Source organism: Excalfactoria chinensis, chromosome 2, assembly GCF_039878825.1.
Source record: "Excalfactoria chinensis isolate bCotChi1 chromosome 2, bCotChi1.hap2, whole genome shotgun sequence".
NCBI classification, from domain to species: Eukaryota; Metazoa; Chordata; class Aves; order Galliformes; family Phasianidae; genus Excalfactoria; species Excalfactoria chinensis.
Window position 1 is genome coordinate 102,408,743 of NC_092826.1, and position 27,622 is coordinate 102,436,364.

A 27,622-nucleotide genomic window follows, 5' to 3' on the forward strand; every position below is an offset into this window, starting at 1 on the left:
GGGGGAGCTGATAATCTGTTCTCTTTTCCTTGAGGATATTTTGTAGCATATATTACTTAAATTTTTAAACACTCCTCCCCTTGAAAAGACTGCATCTCTGTTTTTCTCTTGTTATTGCTTTCTCAGGATGTTTTTCCTCTTCTAGCTAATCTTCTCTCTTTAAGAGCTGCAGTTAATTATTCTCAGACAGAGCTTATGCTTTCACAAACTCCTTGGCACTAACATTATTGCTATCATAAGTATGATTATTTAACAATAAGAGAAACAGAGGATTGGTAGATAGAAGTAAAATGTAATGCATGAAGATTTCAGACAACTCCATCTTCAAGACTGCAAAGACACACAGGAAATTCCAAGCTAAGTACAGGTTAAGATCAATTACCTGGATTAATTGATAAATTAGTTACTTAATTACACTCAAATTATAGTTTGAGGGAAAAGGGTAGTCAGAATCCTATTGCATCTTGAGGGCAACAGAGTAACCTGTCATCACGAGATTCTCAAATCTAGTTTTGCCATCTTCCAGTTCTTTTTCCCCAGTATGACTACTAAACTCTGTAATAGCTTGTTTATGCTGTGTGCAAGTCTGAACAAAATTCTTTTGATACTGCAGTGGATTATTTGCCATGCACACACAGACATATATGTAATTGTTGGAGGCAAACTTGAACTCACTCTAACCTTCTACAACTGGAAATCTGGTGCGATTTCCCCAGACACTGCTGGCTGCGGACACTTGCATTTCCTTATGCTCCACAGTTCTGCTAGGCTCACCCAAGGGATGCATAGAATTTAAGCCAAAGCAGTTTTAATGTTATCCACTAACTGTAGACTGAAGAAAAACAGTATTAAATTATCCCAATTCATCTCCACATTGAACATGCCAAAACACTTTTTAAAGCACCGGACATCTAATGCAGGCTGTCCTGCTATTGTTATTTGCCATATGACCTCCATATATCTGAATCATAATGGAAGTCACCTGAAAACCATCATTTTCTGTTAAATTCCTTTCCCCCGCAGCTTTAAAAAGCAAAAGACACAAAAATGTTATATGTTTCATATTTTAAAGATAAAGGCAAATTTGGGGAGGATTAAGGGGGAAGCTTAGTTCATTCTGGCATTTTAAAGCCATACATCACAAAGGCTTGCATATTAAAACATGATGACTAAATAATTAAATAGGTAGAAATCAAAGGAATTATAAGGAAACCAGAATAAACACAATGCAGCAGAAGAAATTTAAAATGTTTTGCTGTTTCTTTGCATAAATTATTAAAGAAATCCTCTTAGGCTCCAAAACAAAAGAGGTATAATAAAATGGATGGCAACTTGGTAACACTTCATTTGTTCTTCTGTTAATGGAATAAGCACATAACTCAACAATTACTCTTCTGGACTCTACTCCCACACAGAACAGAGATACCAGACATAAACACTACCACTTCTCTTGTAATAGTAGTCACTTATTTACTGCCTCCATTAAACTATATTCTTATATTTTTTAGCAGCAAGAATAATTAGAGATGACTGTAAAGCATCATCATTTTCACTAGCACTATGTACAGTAGTTTGCCTGCTTTCACTCTGCAATCTGTTTTGCCTTGTTAAGTTTCATAAATGAAGCACTGGGTTGCACACACTGCTCACCTCATGCACTACAAGTCAGCAAAGCAGACAATAAAAGTAAATAAATGCCGCCACACCAAATCACTGAGATGTTGCTGACTCAGACCCTGGCCACCTCGCATTCAGTCATGGAAACTAAATAAATTCAGGTAATGCTCACATTCAAGAAACATCTTAAATGCTGAACTTTAAGAACAGGTAAAATGACTTCAAACTATTGTGGGAGAATTTCTAGCAAGGCGATAATCCTACATCTGAAACAGGAATGATACTACTGTTTTTATAAAAGTATGAATATGATTGAATGTTCTTATTCATAGAATCGTATTGTTGGATTTTAGTTAAGTAGAAAGTGTTCTTTCATGAGTAATTTTTACACAGCAATATTAAATAAGCTCACTCCATAGGAGGAACTGTAATACCTATCTCAGTTAAAAGACTGCTTCAACTAGTCCTTTTCAATTGCTTCTTTTATGAAAACTTGAAAACCCTATAAATTAACCTTTTTAGTCATCATTGTAAATATTTTTGATTTTTTTTTAAATCTATTTAAGACACCTTTGCTTCAGTATGCCTTCAAATACCCTTAAGATGGTTACAAGCATTGTTTTAAACATTAAAATATCATCCCTACATAATTTCCACATTATCCAGAAAACTGCAATATTATCTACTATTTCTATGGTCAGCTTCACATTACTAAGAGAAGATAATGGAAAAACACTTTACTACTTCTGAATTGGTAAAGAATTGTTAAATTGCATTCTATTTTTTCATTGTTTTCCAACATTTTTTTCCTATACAATAAGACTGTATAGGTTAGATTATACTAAGTCTGTAAGCACTCTAGTACTTCTTCCCCCATAGAAAGAGGAAGTCCTATACAAAGTCCTTACTCAAGATCTGTTTGCCTGGCTGCTTTATATAAAGACTTTATGAAAAATGTGCACATGAAAACTTTTTGTTTTTAATAAATAAGCAGATATTTTAGGGATTATGAGTCTTTTCCATAATGTTCTGTTAAGAACTGATCCATAATGTTTCAAATGAAGAGATTTACAAAAGTTTTGGGGGACCTACACTTACCAACAGGCATAGGATTTAGCCTTACCCTATGAGCCATGCATGTAAAACTCACCTTTCATCAGTTTCCAAATGTGTTTTTTAAGAACTGCTATGTTAATAGAAACATTACTGTTTAACTTTGCTAAATTATTTTTAATTTGTGAGGCACTTTTATTTGTTCTGTATGGAAATATGCATAACTAAATTCTTCTACACGCAGTACAAACCTAAAAAAGATTGCTCCACTTACACCTTTTTCATATCACCAGAATATCAGATCTATGTGAACTGTAAGTCACTGAGTTGACTAAAATCATTCTATTTTGGTATAACTTACAAATTTTTTTTAAAAAGAGAAAAAAATCTGTTATTTGCTACTTAAATCTGTTCCCTGATGAACTCTTTTTATAAAGATTGTATTTTAGAAGTTAGTCATGCTTACTGATGACACTGAGATACTTACTGATATCTCCTGAGAATATTCACTAACAATCAGCTAATATTTTGTAAACCTCCACACTCAAAACAATAAAATACATCTACAATGAGCTTGTTTATAAATTTCAGTTAATATTCACGGATGTGTTTTTACTGTACTTGACAAGCTTTTGACAAACTAATTCCTTTTGGTGATACTTGCAATATACTGTCAATAAAATAGATAACTTGAGGCACACTGATTTACTGATTTACACTTTTACCTGAAAATAAATAAATAAATAAAAGAATTGCTACTATCTGCAAGAAAAAAAAAAAAAAAAAAGAGGATGTTTATTCATAACAAGTCATGTAAACCCATGCAAGTCTATGGTTCAAAACGACAGATACTATTGCTCAGTATTAGGACTTACTTGCTTAGTCTGTGAAAACAGAACCCCCTGATCTGAGCTCAACAGAGAAACAGGAGCTATACAGCTCAGGCACTATGCTGCTTTTCTAACCAAATCAAGAGTGCCTGACCTCTGATGTTCAGTGCTCCCTATGTACGTTTTGATTTTCTGCTTATTCTTTTACAAGTTGGTTTGATGACTGAAAGAGATGAGAAATGTTAAGTAACTACTAATTATGTTTTCATTATTATGTGCTTGTATTACGAAAGCACAAACTGAGGTAGGACTGACTACAGCAGTGATAGTACTACGGACACAAGGGACAGTCCTGCTTGCTTTTTATTAAATAGCATAGAAAATGAGGCATATCTCATTTTAGAGAAAATAAATGAATAACAGAATTTCCTAAAAAAGAATACAGACCTAGCATTGAATTTTAAAAAGGGGGCAGATCTCAGCTGGCATTAATCATTGCATTTTAAATTCAACAGACACACTGAAACATTTGTTCTCAGATAATTTGCTCACTATCACACAGGAGTTGTGGGGAAAAGTCAGGAACTGAACTGAGATTTGTAATTGAATATATTTAAATACATGAATAGTGCTAATTTATGTATGTCAATAAAACAGTTCTACTCCTTAACAGCTTTATTTTTCCATGTCCTTCTAAGTTTGAACAAGTAAACTTAAGTCTAAATGCCTACACGAGTATAAAATATATTAAAGCTCTACATTAAATATGATTACTTTTCTAATTATCCAAATCACAGAATTTTAATTAACAGTCTGTCATGAACAACTAACTTCACATAATGCTCCACTAATTAAAACAAGTAGTTCCAGTATTGCTGAGGAAATGTTATCACTTACAGAATTAACTACACGTGTCCAATAAGGTCACCGTTCTGGAAATCGGTGGCTGCTGCTCCATCAGTTGAGTCTGTGTGCTGTGGCTTTCCCCAGGGCACTGGTCTTCCAGTCACCCCTGCTGGGGACCTGGTTGGAAAAATATCACAGCTTCCACTACTTTTCAGCAGCTCCATTCCTCTTCCACAGAGCTGAGATAAACCCAAGCCCTAGTCCTTTCCAAAATAGCCCTGGGAAGATGTGCCCAAAGCCTGAGGCCACAATCAAAAGGCCAGAAAAACTCCTAACACACCAATTTATTTGTCCCAGTAAAAACCTCCTTAAATAGAAGGAAGATGGACAATCTCAGCAATGTGCTGTATAGTACAAACCCAGTACATATCACCTTGTCAAGTCTTAATTGTTGTGTTGTCTTTCCTCTCAGGTATATAAATTAAGCAGAGTAAAAATAAATAAACAAACAAATAAATAAATAAATAAATAAATACACAAAAACTGCTCTTATTTGGAATATAAAACTGTAAGGTTTTGAATTGCCAACTTCCAGGAGTAAGCGAGAATTCAGTCTCTCTCAAGCCTCAGCCTTCTCAAATATGCAAAACAAATTATTATTCAAGAGATTGTTACAGAACTCTAATTTATATGAGTACTCAAGGTTCCCAGGCATCAATTTCATAACTAGCTTTAGTTTACATTTCTTAAATTAGCACAGCTAAAATAAGAAAGTTATTTATTTTGGCATCCTAAAAGAAAGAAAAACATAGAATTAGCATACCTTTGAAATTCATTGCAAAAGTATCCTTTTCTTAACAATATGCCATATAATTTTGCTCCCTATTTTCATTTTCAGGGTAACAATACTAAACATTAATACTACGTACTCCTAATAATCTAGAAACCTACTTATTGTAAAGTTCAGAATTTGTGAACATATATATTTCTTTATAGGTGCATTTAAATATACATAGGCCAGCTTTTTTTTTTTTTTCCTTTTTTTTTTTTCCAGAATATTTTGACAAAAATAACTTCATCTTATTTTGCATATTTCTCCATTATTTAGTCAGGAAATTTGTCTAGATTTTTAAACAGCAAGATTCACCAATACTGTCAGCAGATCTCTTGCAACACTGTTGATTAATGAATTACTTTGTGAAATTTCACACAGCAAGATACATAAGCCACCTCTCCAGTTAACAACTGATCAAGGTAAGTATCTCTGCTGTGAAATCTATACAATATTCAATCATTTTATGTCATTAAAATCTATACATACTGATGTTATTTCCTGACACTTTGATAGCTAACACAAAATATTTATTATACTCCTGCTAGGAAAGTTTAAATGGATATCCAAAATCTTCTTTCTAATCATTATTACAGATAATATTCTGGCTATTGATGTTTATAGTTGTGCATATACAATGTCACCTTGAATAGTCAAAGCAGTTAATGCTAGTAACAGTCTCAAGTACTCCAAAAGCCAAAAAATACTTTACTGAAAATATCAAGCTTTGCTTATTTGGCAGACTGGAGGGAGTTGTGCATAGTTTTTAGATATATCAAAAGTTGCAAAAACACATCTTGTGTTTTATAGGACAACACGATTGCTCCATTTGTGGTAAATTTGCCCTAGGACATAATATTTTACAATGAAAATTGTATTACAGTGGCTCACATTGTGCCGTCTGTTTTAAAATGAACTCTCCAGGGGCTTCCATGGAGAACAGTCTTAAAAAATAAATGGAACAACACATCCCAAAGTACTTTTTACCTAGCTTTAATACTCATGATTAAAAGGATTTGAAAAATTTGGCAAGCTGAAGCCTTTCCACTAAGGAATCCCCTTATTCTTCACTTTTTCCCCCAAAGAAGATAATTTGCAGATGACACAAAGCTGAGTGGTGCAGCTGATACAACAGAAGGAAGAGATGCCATCCAGAGGGACCTGGACAGGCATGAAGAGTGATTCTGTATTCATGTAACAAGGTATAACACAACCAAGGGCAAGGTGTTGCACTTGTGTTGGGGCAAACTCGAATATGTTTACAGATTGGGAAAACTGACTGAGAGCAGCCCTGCAAAGGGCATAACAACTCTGGTGGATGAAAAGCTGAACATGAGGCATGCTTGGAGTCCAGAAGGCTAATGGTATCCTGGGCTACATCAAAAGAGGAATGGCCAGTATGGCTACAGGTATGACTGTCTCCCCCTACTCTGTCCTCATGAGGCCCCACGTGGAGTACTGCATTCAGTACGGAGGCCCCCAGTAGCAGAAGACTGAGATGTTGGAGTAGGCCCAGAGAACTATGAAGATAATCCAGAGGGTTCAGCAGCTCTCCTATGAAGAAAAGTTGAGGGAGTTGGAATTATTTAGCTTGGAGCAGAAAAGGGACATCACTGCAGCCTTCCAGTACTGGAAGGAAGCTTACAAACAGGAGAGAGACTGACTTCTTACATGGTCTGATAGTGAGATGACAAGGTGAATGGCTTTAAACTGAAAAGATGTTAGGAAGAAATTATTTACTCAGTGGTAAGGCACTGGCACAGACTGCCCAGAGGAGCTGTGGATGTCCCATCTCTGGAGGTATTCAAGACCAGAATGTATGGGATCCAGGTTACAATCTAGTTGGTGGCAACCCTGCCCATGGCAGGGAAGTTTGAACTAGATGGTCTTCAAGGTCCCTTCCAAACTAAGCCATTCTACGATATGATGGGCACACATCGAATTGCTCCATGAATACCAAGACAGATCAGGATGAATCTGACTCAGTGCCACGCCAGGAGTCCCAGATGTCTGAGGAGATGAATCCTTCTCCATTCCCTTCCTTTTCGGTGACAGCTCCATGCCACAGGTACTTGCAAACACTGTGGTAACTGATGAGCAGATTAATGCTAGGCAACAAACATGCATGGGAGAACAGACATACAAAGGCTGGACAACCATAAGTAACGAACATCAGGATCAATCTAACGATATCCTTACATCTGACCAATGTCATCTCAGTTCTTTCATGGTATAGCACAAACAGCGCTGGTGTCACAGGCAGAGAGAAGATCACAGGAGGGGGATGTGGAAAACAAACACACAAAAAAGAAACCATAAAAAAACACTTTCTTTTACTCAGTGTCAACACTAAAAAAATCTCATCACGCCAAATACCTTTGATGCACTTCATCTGCTCTACAGAGCATAAGAAAAGGAAGAAAATATTTTCCCCTTTTGTATTTTTAATATAAATTATGCAAAACACAACTATAAATTTTAATGCCACAATAACACCATGACTTTCATGTTTCCTTACTTAAGATAATATGATCTCCAAAATAACAAAGCAATCATAAAGTTCCGATTTAAATCCAAAACAAGTATCTTCTATTAGGAGGCATACTATCCTTATTTACACTGCACCAGAGCTATTATCTTACAATACACACACAGAGAAACAACCACAGTATACCCCTGGTAAAGTCATGAAACTCCTTACAAAAGAATAAATAATCTTCTGCATCAATACAGCTTCATATTATCTCATGTCTGACTTATAATAAGCACAAAAGCCTGCCTTAGCTTCATTAAACAGCTATTGTTTAAGAATTCCATTGTTTTCATAGCATACCCAATGGTCTTAGAACATTAGTATTTTTTGTCTGTCTAGTTCAAAGGAACTGCATCCTTTTACCCAGTCATCCAGACAGACAGAAAAATCAGTCAGTTGACAATAAGAGCATTATCACAAAATTTCAATATTCATCTATTTCTAAAACTTGTTTCAATGTTATAGTTAGATAATTTTAAAACACATGCAGGGCATACCAAATCCAACCCCTGCTGTATGTACGTCATACATAGATTTAACTGTTTTTGCATTACACATTTCACTTTGTTTTGAATCAATGAGGTAGGAAGTATCTTTTCCATATTTAGAAGTCTTCTAGTCATGCAAATGACATCCTTGTCAAGATTGATCCATAAGGAAATATGAGACTGTGACATGCATGCAGGACATAATAAAATAAAATATATATATATATTTGACATAAAATCATAGTAATTCCAACACCAACATGCAGGGATATCTCTTTTTCACTTTGCAAAAGAATGTTTCCCCCTTCATATCTCTTGGACATCATGGCCTCAACTTATCTTTATTCCTGGTGTGCTTTTTTCTTCTCAGCACCGTGTCACATCACTGTTTAACTACATGGTTTTTATTAATCACAACATTTTGTTTGTTCCTCTCATGCTCCAGAATTTACCAAGTAATTAGTCTACTTTATCAAACAAGACTCCTTGTTCTGCTCTTTCCATAACCAAGGCACATTGTCTTGCTCATAGACTGCTAGCAGTCTTGGTTCCTGCCAGCCCAGAGGAGGGACATGCCCACTTTGAATCTTGGTCCTTTACATCCCGGTCTCACATTTTCTCTTCTGCCTCTGCAGAACAAGAGGACTGGCAGTAAAAGCTCTGTCTATACAGGATGCATTCCCAAGATTTCATTTGGGTCAACAAGTTTTCAAAAAACTTAAAAGCATTTCTCCAGCATCTCTCAGTCACAACCATAACCCTCTCTGCCTCTTCCACCCAGGAAAATGATTCTAAGAATCTCTTATACACGGAGGGGAAAGACAAAAGCTTTGCTCTGGCAATCAGTATGTTTGTTCACATAAACCATCTTAAACAGCACTTCGGCTTTCTGAAGAAGCAGACCTTAACTTCCACAAAATAATATGTCTTATGCTTTCATCCAAAAACCAAAGAATTGCTCAATTCTGAGCATCTTTGCACTCACTTCCCAAAAAAATGCTGAAAAATGTTAGCCCTAATACTTAGTTTACACAAGTATAGATTGACTTTCTGCATATGAATAACTGCTGTAATCATCCCAAGTAGAAATTTAAATATTTTGAAACAGAAATGCACCCAAAACACATGCAAATCAAGCATGACTCTGCATATGACAGTGAGTGGGAAGCCAAGAGGATGTAAGATAGGATATAAGAAAGCAGTGGCTAGAATTTTTCTCAGCTGTGCTTCTGGTGCTCCATTTTAGGAAATGCAAGAAAATGTTATTATTTTCCAGATTTTATTAAAAAAAAAAAAAAAAAAAAAAAAAAAAAAAAAAAAAAAAAGCTGAATGACAAGGTAAGTTTAAATTCTGTATCATATTTCCCTGACTCTAAGATAACAGGGTAGAAAGAGAGTTATGTACCTTAATATTTTCCAAGACGTACTTCCTTGTAAGTGAAAATACACTTTGGTGTAGTATAAGAAATAGATAATCTTTATTATGTGTTCCCTAGATTATAGTAGTGTGTTTTCATATTTCTAAGAATATTACTACCATGGCAGTAAGAAAACAGAAGGAGAAAAGTACTATATGGAACACAACTAATGAACAATATATAGCAGAGTAGAGGCACAACAGTAATCTGGAACAAAAAGCCATATCTGAAGGCTGATATGTTAATCCTCTAAAAAAATAATGTATGTGTATTACATATTCTTAGGAGGCAGTGTTGTAAGCAGTACTCCATACAGAAAGCTATAAATAAAAACAGATACTCATCCATACTTAAAGATTTTTGTACTAAAAAAATAAATAATAAAAACCTTACTCTATCTTCATATTTCTGCACATCTACCTTCTTCCAAACATGCAAGCCTCTTACAAGGAGAATCACCCAAAGATCTGAAGGTAATAAATCTGTTTATCTAAATATCAGATTCAAACAGCTTTCCACTTCTGTTCTCCAAAATGAATGAAGTTACAATCACAGTGAAGCAGTTCAAATACAGACCACTGCCAAATCCCACAATACTGACTGCAAATCACTTCACTTAAGCCTGTCTTGAGTACTCCATACCACAACCACTCTGCACATGAGGGAATCTCCCACACATGCCAGCAACAGCTCCAGACACAGAACAAAGGCCAACAGTTCCAAAGGAATTAATTTATCTAGCTCTAAAATCTAAAGTAACTTCCTCAGAGTACCAGCAGGTTAGAAGCTGCTTGCATATGCTGTCGATGCACCTTCCATTAGGACCATAACGTGTACAGCTAAGGGAAAATTCAAGGAAAATAACCTTGATAATTTCTCCTAGGATAATATTCACAAAGAGGAGACATCTGAATAGGTACCATTCATTTTATATTATATGCCATTACAACTTCAAAACTTTGAAATACAGGAAACATTGTTCAGCCTACCTAAACATGTTCAGATACATGTGCAGTTTAAGAGTAGTAACTGAAGTCAGACTGCACTGGCCTTCCTCATTTACCATTCACTTTCTTTATCACATTCACCTTTGCAGATTCAGATTCAGAGAATAATAGGCTATCATCTGACAGCATTTGGTATTCATTATTTTTGCAAGCCCAGGACACTACAGTGGTTAGTTATTATTTAACGCATATCTTACTGTGCTGAAATTGACCAGATTCCTTTATAATGTAAAAGCTTGCATTATGTACCTGAGTGATAGAAGTCTATCTCATTAGTTCAGAATGCCTCTGAAATACTGGACAATATTTTGCTTTGATTCATGTAACATCACAGAAATGTAACTCCTGCTAAAATGATTAAAGAAATGATGCAATGCAAAAATATATGCAACATTATTTATTAGCTCTATTATTTGCCAACATTATTTATAATGAGAAGTCCATACAGAATAATTTATGGGAAATGTATTTTTTTTTTTTTTTTTTAAAACCAAGCGTGACTGTCAGTTTCACAGAAATATAATTCTTGGAAACAGACTCCCACTGAGAATAGCCACATTTCCAAATGAAAATTTCCCCCCCAACCCTATCTCTTCAAATACTTCCATCTAAACTAGCAAACCTTAAAAAACTGTGACAGTAACATTCTTACATATCTTCATAGGTGAATACAAAAGGCATATAAATATAAGCAAAGTACTATATTTTAGTCTAAACTAAAATTATCTCAGTATTTTTGCCCTCTGTTCTAAAAGGAATTATCGTTTTTGAAGTCTTGTTGTTCTATTATAAATCTTAAGCTACTTAGTTGTTGCTTTTTTTTTTTTTTTTTTAGACTGAAGAGAAATAATCTGTGGCTTGTGTTAAGGGTGTGCAAAATGGATGGTCAGTGAGCCCCACCTGAATGAAACATCTGTAGCATGGTTTCCTCAGGCTTTGAATGACTGGACAATGGTCTATTCCAACTCCATGTTCTCACTGCTTTATTAGTTAATTAACAGAAGATAAATACAATAATGTTGGATTTGTTGTGTTTTTGTTGTCTTTTGGGGGTGTATGGAGTTCTTGTTTGTTTGCTTTTTTTAGCAACACTGTAATCTACAGTCATTTATTTTGAAAGACACACTTGGTGAGTAACATATACTTATGAACTCCTCTTCAGTTGAGCCTATGACCTAGATAAAAATAAAACTTAAGGTTTGGACATCATTCAGAACTGATATGAACCCAGGTAGGATGAGTTGCTTCAATAATCTCTCCAAATGCTCCCTTAAAATTAATTTTACATTCACTATGGATTTGAATCACAAAAAAGGTGTTTCTTTCCAATGGATGATGAAGTCATTCTTCTTCTTGCTCATATTATATTCATATCAATGAATATCATAGAGCTGCTGCATCAAAGTAAGTGAAAAATCTTTTACATCACTTCAAAACATGCAACATGTACTATAATGTTTTCAAGGCTATATGCAGGAAAAGATATGGAGAGTTGAAACAGGTTTTAAGCATAAAAGAGGCACTAAATCCCCTAATACCCTGACTGTATTGTCAATGAGTATACAGATATATAGAATATAGAGAAGTTAGGCTGGTAAAATTATCACGTTGGAAAAGATAATGAAAGACAAATGAAAAGTGCCCAGTGGTGGCATAGGCTTGCAAGAAACTCCACAGGGAGCAATCTCTGAAGAGAGATCCTTCCTTAGTGGCGGTCAGCCCTTAAACAGGAGAGGTGCAGCCAGGCTCCATGACTTCTAGTCACACAGCTGAATTGCCTTCACCTGTGCTCCCATGGCTGACTCAGTGCTCACCTTGGGTGATCAATTAGATGTTCAGGCCATGATTCAACAGTTCCCATACACCTGACTCTTGCTTCTGCTGCTTGCTAATGTTTGTTCCAGTGGGAAGTGGAAGCTGTATCATACACTTCATCATAGATACATTTAAAGTACTGTGCGTGGGGGGGAAAAAAGAATCCTAGCTATACACTTGTGATGAGCAGTCAAGCTCCTCAATGACGAGTTATAACTCAGAAATGAAATTTTGGAATTATAATCAGAAACACCAGATCCATGTTCAGCAACACTCGAAAATGTATTCAGAAAGGAATAGAGATTAAAACAATTTGTTCCATTCTATAGACCCCTGGTACACTTACATTTTCAATAATAGAGTTTTGAGCATTTTGAATTGATTACAGTTCAGCTGAAGAGAAGGACAAAATGAGAAAGCAACTTGCTGATATGGTATAAAAGAGTACGAAAGAAATCTTCCACCTTAAAAAAGAAGCAGCAACTGTCACTAGAGACTGGAAGAAAACTCTAGAAGTGCTTAGACTATTTTTACATTCTTTCTATAATAATCACTCTTGGAAGACAGTGTACAAGGACAGACAGACTGTCTGTCTGATCCAGTAATACTATCATTATGCTTCTAAGAAGATGGATGAAGAATGTCCCATCTACCTGTCCTGGAAAATAGTGCCTTGTCTTGATAAGAATATGAATAAGCCACAATGAAATTTACGTACAATAAGTAGAACATAACTCCCAAAACTGGTTAACAATAATGGAATTGCCTCTGGAGGAAAAAAAAAAAAAAAAAAAAAAAAAAAAAAAAAAAAGAAGAAGGAGGAAAAAGAAATGCTGCAATGTTTACGACAATCTGTACTTCATTTATTTACTTGCCATACCCATGATGGTAAACATTGCAGCTCATTGCAGCTTTTTTTTTATTTTTTTATTTTTTTAAATAGCTGGATAGTAACTGATGACAAACTTTATTTCAAAAGTCCTAATTGTCCATGTAGTCATATGATGAATTCCAGTGAAACAACATAAATAATGGAATCTGTATTGTCAACTCTTTAGGAGAATCCATCTATTATACATGATTCTTCTCTACAAAAAGCTTAACAACCTGTTCAAGTCTTTGCTTTTCTCTGTTTACAACCACTGGAGTGTATGAAGAGGGGACAAAGAGTATGCTGACATGAGCTATCAGTCTTTCCTCTCTATTAGGTTATCCTACAAAGACATTCAGTGAAATTTGCAGTAAATCTGCAGATACAACAAGAACATCGTTAAAGAGGCAAGACTGAAGTATTACCTTTCCTTCGCTAGCACTCATATGTCCTAAGTCCTCACAACATCTATTAAGGCTTCAGATGTTTGATTTTGAACTTTGTGTGTAGCATAAGTAGCATAAATAATTTTCAAGTGGCCTTACCAATCCTTGAAAATTCCTGAAATACCTGAACTTAAGTAGTAGATGATGTTTCTAATGTTCAAGACATTTAGGTTCTATAAAGAAAACAGATGCACAGGTTCTATTTAAAGAGTTTTGGTACCTTTGTGTCAATGTATATCCCTCAAAGAGAACTGAGATTCCACCTGTTTGAATAAGATGAACATCAACTTTGATTTATTTATTTTTTTATTTATTTCACAGGTCTATTCATATTCACGTCATTGCTGAGCAGAGTTATCAGCACACACATTGATATTAAAATTCAAGGTTCAGCAAGTGCAAAAGATCTTCATACTGAGATATGTATATGAGTTCTCCTGAAGACAGGAGCAAAAAAACAGCAATTCATACCTCCATGGCTTAATAGATCACTCATAGTTTAAAAGAGGTGGCACTTGCTTTGCCAAAGACATATTTGCATTTCCAAGGAATCAGAGCAGTAAACAAGACAAGGGGAGGAGAGCTGAAACTTTTCCTGAATAAATTAAAGATTAATAACCTCTAAGGGAAAGAGATGAAGCATTTGAATCTGAATGAAAACTGCGGCTTTCAAGAACTACGTACAAGAACTGGCAAACTATGCCTGCTTGTGGTACTCTCCAGTGAAACACTGCCAAGAACATAAATAATACAAGACAATTCAGCCCTTGACCTCACAACAAATCTAAGGAGTTGCACCTTGTCAGGATACATAGATTAGATCAGATTTTAGAATAAGTGAACAACACAATGATGTATATCTATTCTGTAATTCCTATTTCCACAAATCCATGCTCCTCAGCAGTTGGGTATGGATTTTGCTAAGAAACATTTTTATTTCATTTTACAAGAAGACAGTAGATGAATTAAGGATTAATTACAGAAGTTTTCAGGGTTTCTACACAGAATCATTATTCCCTCTGTGGTTTCTAACCCCTTAGAGTCCTGGACTAATCACGCAGAATTCTCTGTCTTTACAAACCACCACATCAGGATATGGAAAGAGTTCTATCTTCCTCCAGTTGGTGAACATTTTCAGAGCTGGTAATGTAGAGCCTGAAATGAAACAGCTACACTAAATAACCAGAGTCAACCAGGAAAGTACTTTGAACTGATCAACCAAACTGAACCCTGAAGAGTACTCTACAGAAAATAAATGATATTTATATGGCTTATATATTCTTACTAATTTCCTCTACAGTTTTCTACTTGTTAAACTGTGCTAATAGGACTGGACACGTTACTGTTATTGGTAGAGTGTATCTATGTGATTCTACAGATTCTTCCGTCATTAACAGATGATCTAACCTAGTCTGAATTCAGCTCCATCAGATCTCAGTAAGAATGCATGGAAATCCTTACTAGGGACTTGTATTTCCCCTTGTTCATTAGAGATGCAGTCAAAAGTTAGTACTGGATCACCCATCATGATTATTTTTCTCAGTATCAAGACAGACAAGTAAAATTCACTGCAACACTGTTTAATATAGGGTAGAAAAAACATCCTGATCTCTAGAACAAGTAACATCACAAATTGTTTTTATTGTTTCTGGATGCCTACATGATTTATAGACAATAGAGCACTGGAGCTTTAATAGAACATTGAAGCTTTCCTGTGAGTCTTTATTATGAATTCAAAAAGGCCAAAAAAAAAAAAAAAAAAATTGTGTCTGAATATGGTTGTTTCCTCTATAAGGAAAACAAAACAATTGGTACTTTAAACGTACTGAGGAAGTAAATAAATATTCTTCTCAGAGTATCTCCTGTCATTAACATTTGTTCATCAAAGCTGGGAGGTTTCCCTGAGATTCCTCCAGTCATTCTACTTTTATGACAAAGCAGCTATGTCAACAGCACTAAGCCTAACGTAGAGCAGTACAAAGTTTCCTCTTTCCGTTCTACCAAAGATCAGTATTTAGAACATTTGAGTTCTTTGACAGAGCAGACGTAAGTCTATTTAAACACAAATCTCGTAAGTCAGAAAGGTAGAATGACTCACTGCCCCTTCTGAGCAGAAGCCATTGGAGTCCTTCAACAAATTTACAACAGCAAAAAATGAAAGTGCTCTGAAGTAATTTTATATTTTCATATATTTAAAAAGATGTACTTTGTTATTTAACTTACAGGATATATCCCATTCTAAGCAATTATTTTGTAGGGCTATTATATAGTGTTTATTTTCAGTAGCGCACAGGGATGATTTTACACATTCTTAGGATTTCAACTCTTCCTTGTGCTTTTCTTCCTAGCTGAGAAAATACCCAAGAGTGCAATGTATCTCACCCAAAGCTGGTTGCTTTAAAATTAGATCTTAAATTGTGAAATTGCCATCCTAGACATCCTTTATGGGCCTGGATACATCCAGAATATATGTCAACTGACCTACATTGGATGATTATCACAAAATGGGAATCTTACTCAGCAGATGTTTTTCTCTTTCCATCAGCAAAATAGGAACAAGAAAAGGTAACCAGATGATAATTAGATACCAAATATAGGATGTAACAGTTCCATTTATCTACATTTTTAACATGAACAAAACTCTCAACTCTAACAATGACTAAAATTACCATAACTATTCTATTCAGAATTCGTAGAAACCACCAAATTAAAAATCTTGAGTAAAATATTCCAGCACTGTAAGGGAGGAGCAACCTGGCTATCTGAAAAGTATTTTGTACATTAAATTTCTAGTACTGAAACTTTATCACTGAATTCATTAGCTTAGGTTCTTTCAAATTTTAGAAGTTTTTTCTTGGAGACTAAACTTGAATAGTAACCATTATATTTACTTTTGTATGCATGTTTACACTTATATACACACATAGACACACATTTCGTCTACTACTCATTTTCTGTCATCACCTTCACCCTTTTCCCCCCTCCTTTTTTTTTTTTTCGTCTCCCCTCTTTTTTTTTTTTTTTCCCATGTGTAAAAACATCTGCTTGGCCTTATCCATTCGGATGCTGAATACAGACATTTCTGAAAGAGATGTTAGAAAATCTATCATCTAAGAAGGCCCTACATGCCAGGTTTAACAGACATGACTTCTTTTACTTTCAGAACATACAGGAAAGCCAGTTAATTTTACACCGTCTGTTATTCTTTCAAATGTGAACCAACATAAACATCAGAAATATCCACCTGGAGACATATTTAGATCAGAAAGAACAAATTTGACTAGTTGCTTTTCTTTATGCAACAAGATTTAGAGAAATAAATTAGAAAAAGAATCAAGTTTCCATTATCTGTGTGTGTTCTTCAGTTCTCTGAATAAGCCACTACTACACTGGAATAGCACATTATTTCCCATAAGACCACTCAAAGGGAAGGGAAGCTCTATTTCATAGCAGAGAACTCTCAGTTTGACAACATACAAAATAAAATTTTGTGAGAACTGCATTACAGATCTTTTGGGGTTCTTTTCTCCCAGATGTAAAGAATAGGGAATGATCTTCTTATTACTACTGCTGTGTATTAGACATCCCACCGCATACCAGGAAAAAAGAAAAAAGAAAAAAATAAAAAAGAAAAAGAAAATAACAATTTCATACCCAGGAATCGAAATGTAGCTGAGAATAAAAGTAAAAACAAAAACAAGGCACTTATATTAACTGGATTTCTGCTAGCACAATTAGAAATTCTATTCTGAAAATCAAAATGTCAAAAAAAATAAAAAGTACCTAGATGCCATTCTACTCATAGCTTATTACAGTAAATAATAAATCTAAAAATAAAACTATAATCCTTATTGGTAACACTGAACCATCAAATGTGTTTGGAAGTTTGCATTCCTTCATTTCATATTCTTTTTATTTTTACTGGTTTAGGACAGCACAATGGTGTCAGAGTTGCGCATTTTCATTCCAAACTAGTATTAAAAGGTTGGGCAAGAAGTAATTGAGCTGCCTCAAAATACTTACATTTGTTATGCTTTCAGACTTGTGGCAAACTAAACATGACGATATCCCCTCAGGGACGAACTGCTGCAATTATTCAGAGAAATCCATTTTCTTCATGAACAAAAAGGAAAAATATGTTCTAGATTGCATAAAGCTGTTTAACTTGACGTTTTGGGTCACTATATCATCCTGACTTAAAAAATAAAGAAAATAATTAAATACTTATCTACTTGCTAAATTGGCCTAAATACCCTACCTGCATCAAATCATTTCTATTTGTAGGAAGAGTATTAGCTTGATGAAAGCAAGTACAGATCAACAAACTGATGATACCAGTTTCAAAGCCAAAGTCTGTGACTTTTTTGCTCTCATAGACACACTGAATGCAACTTAAACATCCTATCAAGTGAAGACCAGCATATCACTGCAGCAACATAAATTACTTGGTTGAGCTACAGAGTTGTCCCCAAACGAACAAATTATTAGTCATCTAGTCCAACTCACCTGCAATGAACAAGGACATCTACAGCTAAATCAGGTTGCTCAGAGCCCTATCCAGCCTGACCTTGAATGGCTTCAGGGATGGGGCATTTACCACTTCTCTGAGCAATCTATTCCAGTACCTCACCACTTTTATCGTTCTTTTCAAACAAACAACTTTTTTCTTAAATCCAGTATAAGTCCCCTTGTCCTGTTACAACAGACTCTGATGAAGAGTCTGTCCCCTTCTCTCTTACAGCGTCCCTTTAGATACTGAAAGGCCACTATTAGGTCTCCCTGAAGCTTTCTCTTTTCCAGGCATAACAGCCCCAGCTCTCTCAGTCTGTTCTCATAAATGAGCTGTTCATCCCTTGGATCATTTTTGTGTCCCTCCTCTGGATGTGCACCAAACAGATCTAAGTCTTTCTTGCACTAAGGACTCCACATCAGGACGCAGTATTCTATGTGAGACCTCACCAGAGCAGAGCAAAGGGCAGGATCACTTTCTTTGACCTGCTGGCAAAACTTTTCATGCAGCCCAGAATATGGTCAGCTTTTTAGGCTATGAGGGAATATTGCTGACTTATGCCTGTACCCCCCAGTCCTTTTCAGCAGGCCTGTGTTCTACCCCTTTGTCACCAAACTTGTATTGACAGTGGGAGTTGCCATGAACCAGGTGCAAGACCTCATGCTTGTCTCTGTTGAATCTAATGAGGTTCTCCTGGGTCCACTGCTTGAGCCTATCAAGGTCTCTTGGAATGGCATTCCATCCTTCAGGTGTGTCATCTGCACCACACTGCTTAGCATCATCTACAAACTTACTGAGAATGTACTTAATCCCACTGTCAGTGTCACTTAAGATATCAAAGAGCAGTAGTCCCAGTACTGACCACTGAAGAACACCACCTAGTCACAGATTTCCATCCATTGAGCCATTGATCACCACTCTCTGGGTATGATCTTTCAACTAGTTACTCATCTACTGAGTAGTCTACCCACCAAATCCATATCTTTCCAATTTGGAGAGAAGGATGTTTCAAGGAACAGTGTCAAAGGCCTTATTAAAGTCTAGATAGATGATTTCAATGGCTCTTTGCCTGTCCACTGATGCAGTTATACCATCATAGTGAAATAAGAAATTATTAAAATACTGTTAAAAAACAAACAAACAAAAAAAAAAAACCACTGTCCTAAGTCTATTATTACTGTTATTAATTACTTTGTAAGTGCCACAGGAAGCAGTGGACAAAGATGATTTGAAGAAATGTCTGAAGAAACTTACCACTGAAGGTCAACGAGTCTCTTATAAGGAACTATACTCACAAAGATATATTTTTTTTAATCTTTTATAACACCTACTACTGAATAAACGGCTATGATTCTTCCTCATTGCTACAGAGTAATGTTTCAAATCAATTCTGCATAAATATAAAATAAAAAGTGAATGATATCCAAACAAAGTTCTAGTACAATTTATTGATTTACTTTTTGTTTGTGAGTAGAGAGAAGCTCAATTGGTAATGCCCAAAATTGGCTGCAAAGTTTACTTGATAGTGACAGAAGATTGGGAGCAAGAATCTAAAACTAATGGATTTCAGGAAGCCAGTCTCCTGCTCTTCAGCAGCTCTGCACTCTGTTGATGCCTTCCAGATATTACACCATAACTTTGAAATAAACATAGATGTCTTTCTCAAGTACCTTCATCTTTCCAGAGGTGAAGCCTAGTTGAAATTCTTTCACTCCTGAAGACTAAGCTACAAAGATCTTTTCTTTCTGCTTTGCTCTCCTTTCCTATTGTTGTCACTCCCTCACCATTACTTCACAAACGGGTATGTTTTGTCACAGTCTTTTCACAACAGCTGTAGATTCTTACAATGACAAGAGAAGATGCACTATGAATACAGTCATGTAGAGTTCTTGACAAGAAAGATAACAAAGACACACCTGAAATACCTGATGCCTTACAGAGTCTTAGAATGGTTTGGGTTGGAAAGGACTAAGGAGCTAGTTCCAACTCCCTTGCCATCGGCCAGGCTGCCACCCAACAGATCTGGCTGTCCACAGCCCAATCCTGTTAGAAACTTCCAGGGATGGGGCATCCACAGCATTTCTGAGTAGCCTGTGACAGTGCCTCACCACCAACTAAGAAATTTCTTCCTTGTATCTTATCTAAATGTACCTTTCTTAGCTTAAGGCCATTTCCCCTTGCCCTTACGCTCCTGGATAAAGCATCTCCCCCCATCTTTCCTGTGAGCCCCTTTAAAAGACTTGTTAGAATTATGTGCAAAAAAATTTAACTTACCAGTGAACTAATAAAGGTCACAACTATTTAAAGAGAATGATATATCATACAGCTAACATTTATTAAATTTATGATAAAGCATAACTTCAGCCCCGTATGTTTCATTCTTTAAGTGACATTCACAAGAGCTCAGTGCTACTGTCATACAAGCATAAAGCAAAAGACAGCTCAGTCATCCAGCCGACTGACTTTGAAGTTCTCCAGCCCTGACCTATAACTACCTGTACTCACAATTGTGCTGTTTTTACATCCTGCTTCATCAAAATGCTGCTCTTAGCAGATCTACAGCCCTCTTATCATTCTCCACATTCCTCTGCTAGTGATCTCATTCTACTGGCAGTAGGTACCTAGACTGATCCCATAAAGTGTCACCTGAATTACATCATGCTCCAGAACAGAAATGATACAGCAACCTCACAGATATACATTATATATATACATATATATATATATATATATATATATATATATAAAGTGATGTCTGGTGCTCTTGAGAACATATTAGCTTTGTTACTTTCAAACTGCACACAAAAACGGAGCACCTGTTCACTAAGGTATTTCTACTTAACAGTTTTATTTCAGTGTTTTATTCAGAGACACCTACAGGCGTTTAAAGAATGACTATTTCAGTTTGTTAGCAACAATTCATGTATGTTTCTTCTTCCTAAAGAAACATAATACAGTGTAGTTTTTCCAAACCTGAATAAAAGTATCAACTTTAGTTGTTTGCAGTACTCTACAACAGAAGAACAGATTTGGGCCACAAATATTTCAAATCCATAGCATTACATTATTGCACACCCATTTTAGAAAGCTGAATAATTATTCTGGGAATTTTCTGCCACAGTATACAACAAAGTCCTTCCACCTCAAAAGAAACACAAATGATAACATAAAACCTAAGAGAAAAGCACTGTTTTTTGGTGGCCCACATTTCTTGATGTTTGCTTTAGTTCAGTATGACATAAGTATTTCACGCACTAGGAAATGCTGGATATTACACTGGGGAGAAACAACATATTTCCTGTCATTATATCCATAAAGCGTAGCACAAGTTCAGTCCTTTGGGAATTCCTATCAGGTTCTTGCTATGCACTTCTGATGTATGACGATGTTTCAATAAGTGCAGAAGCATTTACAACACCAGGTCATTTCATGAGAACAAGAATGGGAAAAAAGATATTTAGTGTCTTTTTAGAACATCTTTGATGCCTATCTCTCCTATAAGAATTACTGTTTTTTCCTCATCCTGTTGCATCCTCATTCTCCTTTTGCAATATGGATTTTATTAGTCTACTAGATCTGTTTTCAAAAGTTACATCAGCCGGGCAGAATTGCTCCTGAAAATTAATCAAGTTCTTTCTACTTGACAGCTTTTCTACAAATTTGGTGAGAATTAACAAAGACTACAATCTGCTTGTTTACCTAGGGGGAAAAAAAGAACGGCTTATAATACAATAATCTTGTGAGAAAAATCTTTCATGCATTTCAAAATCAGCACACTCACAATGAAAAAATGCGACTACAGACACTCTAGACAAATGAAACTCCTTTCAACAAAATAAACCTGAACGCTGGACCATGCAACCCAGAAATAAGACGTCACACGTACAAAAGTTGTGCCGATTTTCAGAGTAATTCTAGTTTTTCCTTAAAAAGACCCTCAGAGGCTGCATGTCGAATCAAACTCTGAAAGTTTCTGCAGATGAGTCTTTACAGCGCAAGTTTGCAGTTGCACCATTTGTTTCACGCCCTCGCGTACCGCACCGCATGCCGGAGCAGCTCGCTGTCTAACCCCAGCTCTCAGCGCGAGCCCGGAAAGCATCACCATTCCGACCGTGCCCGAGGTAAGCGGTGCCGGTCAACGAGACAATCTGGCATTAACGAGGTACCAAAGCGGCGATCCGTGACAGGTTCATTATAGCCCTCCTAGCTACAAGTTTGAGCCTAGCACCTCCACGACGAGTAGCCCCGAAGAGACACAACCCCCCCTACCCCCCCCATCAGCTTCGAGATCACAAGCAGTTCGGCCGCCCAGCGCCTCGCGAACTTACTGCAGTACAATGCGGGAGGAGGAAGCGCACGTCGCTGGGCTGCGAGAGAGCCCGGCACGCTGGGCAGCCGCAGGAACCGGCCATCCAGGCAGCCGACCGCCCTCCCGACCGCGCCACCACCGCCGCCGCCCCCCCGCCGGCTGCCGCAGCCCAGCGTGCCCGGCCCCGCGGGGCCGCCGCCGCCCTATGCCCCGCTCCCCAGCGCCGGCCGCGGCGCACCGCGGATCCCTACAGCAACCCTCCTGCCGGGCCAGGCAGCTGTGGCTGGGCCGCGGGCTTTTAAGCGGCCGTGCGGCAGCGGATCTCCCACCCCTTTCTGGCAGGGTGGCGGGGGGGAGGGGATAAGCGGCACGCACACACACACGCGCATATACACACACACTCCGCACGCAGCCCCTCCCGGCCCCGCGCAGCTGCGGTACCTGTTGTCCTGCGTCCACGTCCCCCGCGCTCCGCTCACCCCACCGCCGCGCCCGCTCCGCAGCCTTTTCCCACCCGCTCGCAAGACGGATCCCGGCAACACAACGCACCCGCAATACCCACTCAGCACTTACCCAAAGTTTCCCTGCTCTCCCCGCTGGCAGCGGCCCTCACGCTGGCGACGAGGCAGCGGGGCTGTAACAGCGGCCGCGCAGCCGCGGGGCCGCGGAGGTACCGTGCGCGACCCCTCCCGCGCACCTGCGCGCCGCCTGCCCGCGCCTACCTGCGCGCTGCCGCGGAGGGGCTGCCGCGCAGCTCCGGCGGTGATTGCGCTGCCAGGCTCCGGTGGGTGGCTGTTACCCCGCCGCCGCAGGCAAAGCTCGCCCGGCAAGGCCGGTCCGGTGACCGGCTGCCGGTCCGGAGCCCTTCAGCAGCTGCCGGTCGTGACCGCGCCGCGAGCCTCCGTTTGGGTGTCCCTGGGAAGGAACCGGCACGAATCTTAGGGCTGCAACAGCAGCCTCGTTCTCTCTGCTTCTTCCCTCCAAGAGGTGGGTCTCCAACACGCGTTTGGGAATCCCCTGTAGGCAGCAACAAAAGAGGTCTGCCTGTGGTGGGAATTTGCAGATTTACTTGGAAAAGATAAATAGGAAACAGAGTAGTAATGGCCTAAGAATTAATTATTTTATGACAGTGCATCCCACTTACAGAAACGTAGAATGAATTGGTTGTGAAGGAACCTTAAAATCATTGAGCTCCGACACCCTTTTACCCACCAGATCAAGCTGTCCTGGGCTCCATCCAACCTGGCTTTTAACATCTCCAGGGATGGGGCATCCACAGGCTCTCTAGACAGCTTGTTCCAGTGTGTCACTACCATCTGAGTAAATTATGTTCTCCTAACATCTAACCTAAATCGCTCCTTTTTTATTTTAAAAACATTTCCCCTTGTCCTGTCACTATTAGGCCATGTAAGAAGTCAGTCTCCATCTTAGTTATAAGCTCCCCTTGAGTACTGGAAGGCCCAGTGAGATCTCAGATCCCTTTTACTCCAGGCTGAACAAGCCCAGTTCCCTCAGCCTTTCTTAGGAGAGGCGCTCCAGCCTTTCTTTATGGACCCACTCCAGCAGTTCTCAGACATGAAACAATGGATCAGATGAAACTTTTGCTAACAGCCTCCCAGTATTTTTAATGGCAGTTTGTCCTGACGAGAAGAAATCCCACTGAAACGCTAATAAATGTCTAAGTAGAGCAAACAGTGCCAAACGTCTACCTTTGCCAAGTTTAGGTGCCACACTAAGACTGGCCTCAGAGCATCTGCCAATATCCTGATGGTTTGGTTCGTTACAGTGACCATTAATCTCTATCTAAATTCACTTTGTTGGTATATAGCACTATAAATCCTTCATCCATTTCATGCAATCAGTTTGAATATTTAGATACTTAGATATTTAGATAAGCTTCAAGGGAATGTGCAAGGGAAATGTATTTTATGTTATATAACACAATGCATACATATTTCTATCATATACTAAGTGAAATATATGCACTCACAACTAAACTTATGGTGTGATATAACTTTGTGCTCAGTATGCCCACAGTCTAATTATTAAAAGGAAATATAGAAATCCATCCTTTTCATACACGTACACACAAAATAAATTATAATAATAATTTAAAAAATAAAAATAATTAATGAAAATAAAAATAAACCTGGAAAATAATACTATTTTTAAAAACATTGCTCTACAACTTTGGGAAAAGGAATTCAATGAAGGGCAGAATCACAAATTTTCACTTTTATATTTCAGACCCAGTAGGCAACCTTATAAATATCTTTCCAAACAGAAGCTTGTCAGTAGTGTATGACAAGTACTTGGCTTTAGTCTTGTACATTGAATATATTGCCTTCCCTTTAAAACATGGATTTCAAGAGATTTTTTTTTTTTCTCCTAGGGAAGTAATTCAGTCACAGTGTATTTGAACCTTGGGTTACTAAATATGGATCAAAACACTGAAGTACAATGACTAGTTACTTAATTGTGATAAATCATTGCAGTACAACAGAAAAAAAAAATAAATTATAGGCTCTTCAATAAAGTGTTTGATTTAGTGGATTGTGGGAGGGAGCCTGGTTTTGAAAGACCATTTTGCCTTAAAAATTGCTTTCAAGCACTCTGAGTCACATAAGGTCATATCAGAATCAAAATTACTAGCTAAAACAATGTTTCACAGTTACAACCATTTCTTATTGTTTTGTGTAACTTTTGTACAACTCACTTAAGTTGGACCTTTGTTGTTCTTTTCTGCTGCGTGTTGGGACAGCATACAACTTCCACAGCTTCCATTCTTTTTGAAATGGAAAATGTCCCCCAAGTTTTTGTGTATTGTGGAATGTCAATTTCAGCTTTAAAGCGCTAGGTCTTTGCTCAAGTAGAAAAATAAACCACTTTGTTAAATATTTAATTTTCCTTTGAAAGGAGGTAACCCCCCTGCAGGCCAAAGCCAACTCAATACAGCAAAGCTGTGGAAGATCAACAGAAAAGATGTCAGGCTAAGAGATGCCAACATTAAGATTTTTTGTTTGCACTAAAGTATTCTTAGGAAGTCTGCTATCCATGAGGCTATCCTTAGAATCAGGCTTATAGTGTCTGCAGTTCTGACAATAGGTCAATTCAATGGTGGATAGACAGATGGAATACAGATAGACTTCCTTAGCCTAAAGCTCAAAGGCTGTTTCAGAGTAGCACATTCATGTCAGCAGCTTTGGTCTGGTTTCAATTCTGCAAGCACCATGTTGCCCATAGTCTCCTCTCCTTCTTTATTCAAACACATACCATGAACATGTTAAAATATGCAGAAAGTTGACCCTTAGCAGCTCATTCTCCCACAGCACAGAAAATAATTGATGTTGAGGATCCACAGCCAAAATTTATAAATAATAAACTTATGATAGTCTATCCTTCTATGTTTGAATATTTATTTAAATTATTTGTGTTGCTAGGCATGACTTTAGATTGCTCATTTAATATGCCTTTGTCATGAACTGAGAGCCCTAAGCCTTTTACCATTTGTGAAAGATAAAAGCATCAAACCCATGAACCTTAACTGTGAAAACAATTCCCAAACTCTGTTTCCTTTTATTTGCTATTGAGAACTTGCAACAGTATCAGTCATCTGCAGTTATTGTATATTAGTACTTCTGGGAGAAACAGAGTTCAGTCTTCCAGTGGTGATTTCAGTGATAGCCTGGCTGTACAAAGTCACAGGTGTAAACTACTGAAAACGAATCTAACTCCATGTGAATTCAGCTGAGATAAATTAGCTGTATGTAATGGAAATCCTTTTCAAAATATGTAGTTATCGGAAGCAGATATAGTTCACCAAAAAAGGAAATTTCTCGAAACTTAAATCACCTAAGGTACACTTTTTTTTTTTTAATTATTTTTTAATGGGAATTTAGTATAAAGAAAAGCATCTTTCACTCAGTAAATTCTATACTCTGTATTTTCATCAGGAAATGTCAGTATACACTAGGAAAATACTGCTACCTGCTTGCTGCCCAAGACCTTACACACTGCTGTTGCTCCCCTTTCCCCCCCGGCTCTCTTGTCTCAGACCATCTTACAACAGGACTGCTGCTGGATCCTGGTGGTGGCTATCCCCACTTAATGCAATTCTTGCCTCTTTCTATCTTTTCTATTCCCTGCCTTCCCTTCCCCAATGCCCTAAATTGTCCGTCCTCCCCTTTCCTCTCTCCCTGATTAAGATTTGTAATAAACTGGTTGTGCCAACGTTTGAAACATTGTTTCTTAATCTCATGCCGGGTATACATATACCAAAGAACTTCCTCTCCCTCCTATGAATTAGAGCGAGACAGGGAGAGACACAAACTAGGAGGACTAATTGACATATTTAAGGGCAAGGCTACCACCCAGAGGGACCTTGACATGCTTGAGGAGTGGACTGAAGGAAGCCTTATGAAATTTGCCCAGAACAGAAGCAAAATCCTGCACAAGGGAGGGGAAGGAAAAAAACTCTGCAATGGTGGGACCAGGCTGGGCACTACCTCCTCTGGAAAAGCCTTGTGGATTTTAGAAGATAGCAAGCTGAGCATGAGCCTGCAGGGAGCCCTGGCAGCAAAGATGACCAACACCATAATGAGCTGTATGGATAGGAACACTACAAATAACTCAAAGGGACTGATTTTCTCCCATTTCGCAATATTTGATACAATTTTGAGTACTGGCTCATAGGATAATTCTGGCTGAAAAGACCTTGATGTCTTCTAACCTCTAGTAACGATCAAATAGGAGATTAGGCAAAGTTGATCTGGGGTTTACTCTGTTGTCTCTTGAAACCTTACAAAGACAGAGAGAGCACAACTCCTGTGGGCTGCCTGTTCTAATGCTGTACAGTCCTTACATTTTTCCCTACATCCAGACTGAACACTTATTTTCACTTTTTGCCTATTAATTCTTTTCTTCCCAGTAGGTACAAATGTAAAGAGCTCATGTTCTTGAGAGCCTCCTTGCAACTATTGACAGGCTACTGTGAGGTCTCCTCAAAGCCCTCCTTTTCAAGGCTGAACAAGTCAGATTTCCTTAGCCT

General features: G+C 37.7%; 1 protein-coding gene across 9 annotated transcripts in view; it reads right to left on the reverse strand.

Annotated features, from left to right (window-relative positions):
* Window positions 1-23,270, reverse strand: part of DGKB (diacylglycerol kinase beta) — a 316,583-nt gene extending 293,313 nt beyond the window's left edge. For 3 of the 9 annotated variants that reach the window (XM_072330512.1, XM_072330506.1, XM_072330503.1), the window contains exon 1: window positions 22,595-22,731. The gene's annotated coding sequence lies outside the window, so the exon portion shown is untranslated. Of the gene's footprint in view, window positions 1-22,594; window positions 22,737-23,016; window positions 23,129-23,148 lie in introns of those variants that run through there. The other 6 variants (XM_072330508.1, XM_072330504.1, XM_072330511.1 and 3 more) reach the window with 6 other exon arrangements.
* Window positions 23,271-27,622: the final 4,352 nt, after the last annotated feature.